We start from the raw sequence: 6,420 nt of genomic DNA, 5'->3' as shown, positions 1-6,420 counted from the left end.
CGGTCACATGTGGGTGCCCATGGCTACCCCTTTGGTTTGGAGGAAGTGGGAGGATTGGAAGGAAAAGTTGTTGAGGGTGAGGACCAGTTCAGCCAGCTGGATGAGGGTGTCGGTGGGAGGATACTGGTTGGGATGGAACGAGATGAAGAAACAGAGGGTTTGGAGATTTTCGTCATGGCAGATGGATGTGCAGAGGGACTGGATCTCCAAGGTGAAGATGACGCGTTGTCGACCAGGGAAATAAAAGTCTTTAGTGAGATTAAGTACATAAGTGGTGTCACAAACGTAGGTGCGAATTTCCTGGACTGGGGAGACAGGAAGGTGTTAATGTAGGAAGAGATGAGTCGGGTCAAACAGGCGCAGGCAGAGACAGCAGGTATTAGGAAGGAGGTAGAATCCGGCAGTGTGGGGTTCATGGACAATGAGGTTGGAGGCTGTGAATGGCAGATTCCCCAAAGGTGATGAGATTGTGATGCTCTGGGAGATTATGTCATATCCTTTCCTGCATATGCGACGAGGTGGCCGAGAGGTTAAGGCGATGGACTGCTAATCCATTGTGTTCTGCACGCGTAGGTTCGAATCCCACTCTCGTCGCTATTTTCGGATTATCACACTGTCTTATTGAAATTGCAACTCCAATGGTTAGTTTATCTGCATCGACCAGATTATAAAACCTCAAAGAATAATTTGAGACTGATGCCTGAATTGAACGAAATGTAGACTGAAATGGGATAACGAAAAGGAACGCGATTTTCTTTTCAAAGTCAAGTTGCTGTGAACGTTAATCTTATGAAAGAGATCCAGGGAAACTAAATAACGAGAGATGCGATGTGCATCTTTAATGCTATGGGATTCTTAATGAGTGTTTTGTCACATGAAATCTGGAGCAGGTTGGGTAGAAGTGATTCATCTTTGTGGTAAGAGCACAGAGAGACACCACAAAATAATAGAGATATTTCAAAAGGTGCAGGGGGTGGGTGTAGCAGCACAGAAAACTGGCTGTGAATGCACAGTAGAGAATTGCCGATGTGGGTGCCGTGATTGGCATGGACAGACTTACACATTGATCTCGCCCTTTCCCCCTTGCTCTTGCCATTGATGAAGGCTGGATATAAGACACAGATAAACACAAGATGTGGGAAGCAAGCTCCCTCTCGTTATGCACACACTGGATGCATCACATTGAACTATGAACAACTGGAGAAATCAGCATGTTAACTGCAGGAAGTGAACGTAAACTGTGGATCAATAACCACAGATTAATGCAGCATAAACATCTAAAGTGTCTTTAAACGAAGGTCATTAACAGACGTTTCGTTCTAATACCTAATATGGCTTTCATGGGAAACCAAGTCTCACAAACTTGATTGTGTTTTTTAAAGACGTAACAAAGAAGATTGATGAGGGCAGAGTAGAAGATGTGATCTATATGGACTTCATGGAGGACTGATTAGGAAGGTTAGATCTCATGGAATAATGGGAGAACCAAGCACTTAGATACAGAACTAGCTCAAAGGTAGACGACTGAGGGTGCCAGTGGAGCGTTGTTTTTTCAGACTGGAGACCTGTGACCAGTGGAGTGCCACAGCGATTGGTGCTGGGTCCTCGACTTCTTATAATTTACATAAATGATTTGGATATCAGCATAAGAGGTACAGTTAGTAAGTTAGAGATGACACCAAAATTGTTGGTGCAGTGCACAACGAAGAGGGTAATCTCAGATTACAACAGGATCTGGCCAGATGGGCTTTTGGGCTAAGAAATGGCAGATGGACTTTAATTCGCATAAATGTAAGGTGCTGCATTTTAGGAAAGCAAATCTTAGCAGGACTTATAAAAATAAGGATAAGGGCTTGGGAATGTTGCTGAAGAAAGAGACCTTGGAGTGCAGGTTCATAGCTCCTTGAAAGTGGAGTCGCAGGTAGATTGGATAGTGAAGAAGGCGTTTGGCATGCTTTCCTTTATTGTTCAAAGTATTGAGTGCAGGAGTTGGGAGGACATGCTGCGGCTGTACAGGGCATTGGTTAGGCCACTGTTGGAATATTGCATGCAATTCTGGTCTCCTGTCTATTGGAAAGATATTGTGAAACTTGAAAGGGTTCAGAAAGGATTTCCAAGGATGTTGCCAGGGTTGGTGGATTTGAGCGTTCGGGGGAGTCTGAACAGGCTGGAGCTGTTTCCTCTGGAGCATTGGAGGCTGAGGGCTGACCTTATAGATGTTTACGAAATTATGAGGGGCATGGGTACGATAAATGGACAAAGTATTTCCCTGGAATCGGGGAGTCCAGACTTAGAGGTCATAGGTTTGGTTTGAGAGGGGAAAGATATAAAAGAGACCTAAGGGACAACGTTTTCACACAGACGGTGGTAGGTGTATGGAATGAGCTACCAGAGGATGTGGTGGCTGGTACAATTGCAACATTTAAGAGGCTTCTGGATGGGAATATGAAGAGGAAGGGTATGGAGGGATATGGGCCGGGTACTGGCGGGTGGGACGAGATTGGGTTTGGATATCTGGTCGGCGTGGACAGGTTGGACTGAAGGGTCTGTTTCAATGATATCTCTATGACCACATTTCAAGGTGGATGGCAATAATACCAATGTTGTTTTGAAATTGAGATCTATTTCATCATTTTACACAGCAAAAATGTTCAATTTAAATAATACAAATCACGTTCGCTCACACGGAATAAAACTATGATTTCATTACAAGCATTGTCCTTTTTAAGTAGCAGTTACTCAACATGAAAAATAAGACGTAATTTGTATTGAACATCCGTCAATTAACACCATTATCTTACTTCCCATTGACTGCAATATGCACATGCTAAATAAGGTTTAAGAAAGGAAGTATTTTAGTATGATTCAGCGGTGATGAGAAATAAGATTAGGTTTTCATGGTGCGGATATTCCACCAATGGCTCCAGTGGTGGAAATAGTCAGTGGGCAATATTTCTATGATGGTATAGAGGTGAGGGAGCTGCCAGGGATGGGAGCTACCACCTCATCTGGAGCAGCGTCTGTAGACATGGAACAGGGAGCATTGTGATATCAGACTGGGAGGTCCAACCACACCTGGAGCTGCTTTTATTAACATGGACCGGCAGGGAGGATTGGGACTTCAGACTTCGAGATCCAACCTCATTTGTACCAGCATCTTTTGACATGGACCAGGGAGCATTGCGAGATCAGTCTGAGAGCTCCACCCTCATCTGGAGCAGCTTTTCATGACATGGAGCAGCAGGGAGCATTGGGACATCAGAGTGGGAGTTCCAATCTTACTTGCAGCAGCATCTATTGACATGGAGCAGCAAGGAGCAATGGAACGTCAGGTTGGGAGCTGCAACCTCACCTGGAGCAGCTTGCATATACATGGAAGAGGAGGGAGGATTGGGATATTAGGCTGGGGGAAAGGATATTCAACCAATTTAATCTGAAGTAAAATAAGTCTCAATACCTCAGATGTTAGTTGATTTATGAAGAATCTGTCGTAGGGAAAAAAAAATCTTTAGATATTGAAGACAAGTCCTGGAAATATTCAACTCAGGAACACGCATTAATATCGAGAGAAATGCGAGTGATGTTTCAGGTTTTTGACTTTTCTTTTCTGACCGACTCTATACTGGATTACATCACCAAAAGGACTTCTTCACTCATTTTATGTTACTTATTTCCTGCAAATATGAACAGGTCATTGACGCAATCTAAATCTGAAAATTGTGGGAAATGCGATATTGTCATTAGGCTGGAGTTTACCTCGAATTATAGTGGCAACGCAGCAAAATAAGTTGAAATTTCCTCGATCAGCAGTGACCTCGTTGATTGGCTGATCAGAGTGTGAATGGTAGTTTTATTTGAGGACAACTTGAAGTGAATAATTGATGGTGATTATGTTTGATTTTTGTTCACCTTGGGACTGTTACTGTTATTGCTCATGTCTTTGTTAACACCAAAGGTCTGCAGAGTGTAAAATCTCAGCTGTGCATCTGGCCAGTGTTACAACCATTTGTATACCTGGCTACAGATCAGATGGTTATAGGTTCGAAATTTACTTGGCGCAAGAGCGTTGTGGAGATTCTCAGTACATCCAAGCTTTTTTTTGTTACACTGAGGTGGATAATATTTGGAATTTTCATCTCTACGAACGAAAATTATTTCACTGTCTTCGATAAGGTAAACATGACCAAGGACAATCAGAGTTAAAAATCCCACAGCACCAAGTTTCATCGAACAGGCGTATTTGGAACCAACAGCTTCTTCGTCAGACGTTTGACAACTGTTGGACTCTAATCTGGCTTCGCATGATTTTCAAAGTTGTCCACGCCAGTCCAACACCAACACATCCAAGTCAGGGGTACCCTCGACACCACGAACGATCGGTTAAAGTCCAGATGATCTTCCAAAAGATCACGCATGTTGACACATATATCAAGTGTCGGCAGAAAGACACCCACCTGATGAAGGAGCGGCTCTCTGAAAGCTCGTGCTTCCAAATAAACCTGCTGGACTATGCTCTGATGTTGTGTAATTTTTTACTTTGTCTACCCAACTCAAACACTGCCACTTCCATATCATAGAGAACATCAGTCATGTCCCAGCGCTGTCAGAGAAAACAATCCTGAAATAGCAACGCACATTGTTCATAGGTACGTTTCATTTTCAGATACCAACCCATTCAATCGCTGCAGCTTCTGTGTATGAAAAGCACAGAAAGGAAATAGCTGAGACTCAGTTTTGACAGTATTTTGAAACTCTTTGGGAAATGGAATCAGAGCAGAATGAAGAATGAACTGTCCCACTGCACAGAGAGGAGGAAGACAATTTTCACTTCTTTCAAGGGCTAGGGTATTGACTGATCTAAGGCATTAAACAGATTCCTGATACAGCTGATCTCTCTGCGTCAGGAACAAGAAGTCCTGATTTCCTGAACGGTAATTAAACCCAGGCCACTCAGTTAAGGCGCCGAATACTAACAACTAGACCACCAGGGATGAGGACAGAAACTGTTGCACCGATTCTTCATAACACAGTTTTTAAAATTATGTCACTGCAGATATGTTTCCCCTCAAAAATGAATGAATAATCAAGTGTTTACAGCACAGAAATGGGTCCCATCATTTCCCTTCCCAGCACCTGGTCTGTAATCTTGTAAACTCTGATGTTTCGCGTGTTCATCTCAATGCTAATTACCCTGGAACGTTTTAATCTTGTAAGATGCAATAAATGGGATTGAAGTTTGAGATGGGAAAAATATGTTCACACCCAGTCGGGGAACTGAAGCCCATTTTTACACACAGAATGAGGCACGCAGACACATTTCCCCAAGAATGAAACCGGCCTCGGGAGAAAACAAACAGAAAGTAAGATTTCGCCCGCTTGGCTGATATTGTCCAATTTCAGACTTCAACACCAGTGTCTGGTTACAGCAAAGAAAGGAAGTATTCATCCCGTCCCGTCCCAGTGTTCCTTGCCAAATGTTTCCCCATTACTCTGTTGTTTATACTGCCTCACCTCGTTCTTGCAGCAAAACTAGATCGTTGCTCACGCCCGCTATTTCCTGTCCTGCCGAACGGTTTTCCTCAAGTTCTTGGACTGAAAAACAGGAATGGGATATTTCAAACACTTTTCTAGTTTACAAGGCCAGTGTTATCACCACTGAACAGCACATTGCCAGCTCAGAGGTAAGGTCTCATAAATTAGAAACTTCAATGCAACAGATGATTGGTTAGCCTTAGTGTTGTAAGCCAAACAACAAGACTGGAATTGAGCCGAGGGCATCTTGCACAGAAGGATGAGAGAATAGAATGATGAACCACATGGTGTCCAGGATGGTGTTAACAGAAATCTTCCCTGGTAGTACAGTGATGAGGATTCAATGCTTTCACTGTCATGGCTTGTTAAATGTTAACCTTTACAGTAATCGATATGAAATACTGCCTGAGCTTTCGAAGCAGAATGATGTTGTGCAGCAGTCAGAACCGCTTCCCTGTATGTTACAGTTCTGCATCAGCAACGTCAGCTGCAATTGCCTAACGTTCAATCAGTTTAAATCAAGAACGGAGGGGGCGACACCAAAATGGAAGGGGAATGGTGGTTTGTGAGAGTTAACTACATGCCTCATGGAGTCAGGTTCAATGCAGATAATGGATATCGTGTTGTTCTTTGTTCATTTCACCTCGGTTCAGTGTTACGGGGGGACACGCGTTTTTTTTTAAATTTGGTACATCTTACTCAGGTCTGTTTTGCAGCTTCAGATTAAGGCAAACAATTTGAAGAACAGAAAGACACCATTCAGACCATCAAGTCTGCTCCGCTGTTGAGTGGTTTCATATCTGATCTGATAACCTTGAACTGCACTTTCTTTCCTTTACCCATAACGCTTGATGTCTTTGCGGTTTGAAGATCTGCCGATCTCAGCCT

General features: G+C 43.2%; 1 non-coding gene across 1 annotated transcript; it reads left to right on the top strand.

Annotated features, from left to right (window-relative positions):
* Positions 1–512: 512 nt before the first annotated feature.
* On the top strand, positions 513–594 carry trnas-gcu (transfer RNA serine (anticodon GCU)). Its single transcript has one exon. It is a non-coding gene; the product is annotated as a tRNA-Ser (tRNA).
* Positions 595–6,420: the final 5,826 nt, after the last annotated feature.

The sequence above is a fragment of the Chiloscyllium punctatum genome, chromosome 27 (genome assembly GCF_047496795.1).
Source record: "Chiloscyllium punctatum isolate Juve2018m chromosome 27, sChiPun1.3, whole genome shotgun sequence".
Taxonomy (NCBI): Eukaryota; Metazoa; Chordata; class Chondrichthyes; order Orectolobiformes; family Hemiscylliidae; genus Chiloscyllium; species Chiloscyllium punctatum.
This window is presented reverse-complemented; position numbering and strand designations above follow the sequence as displayed.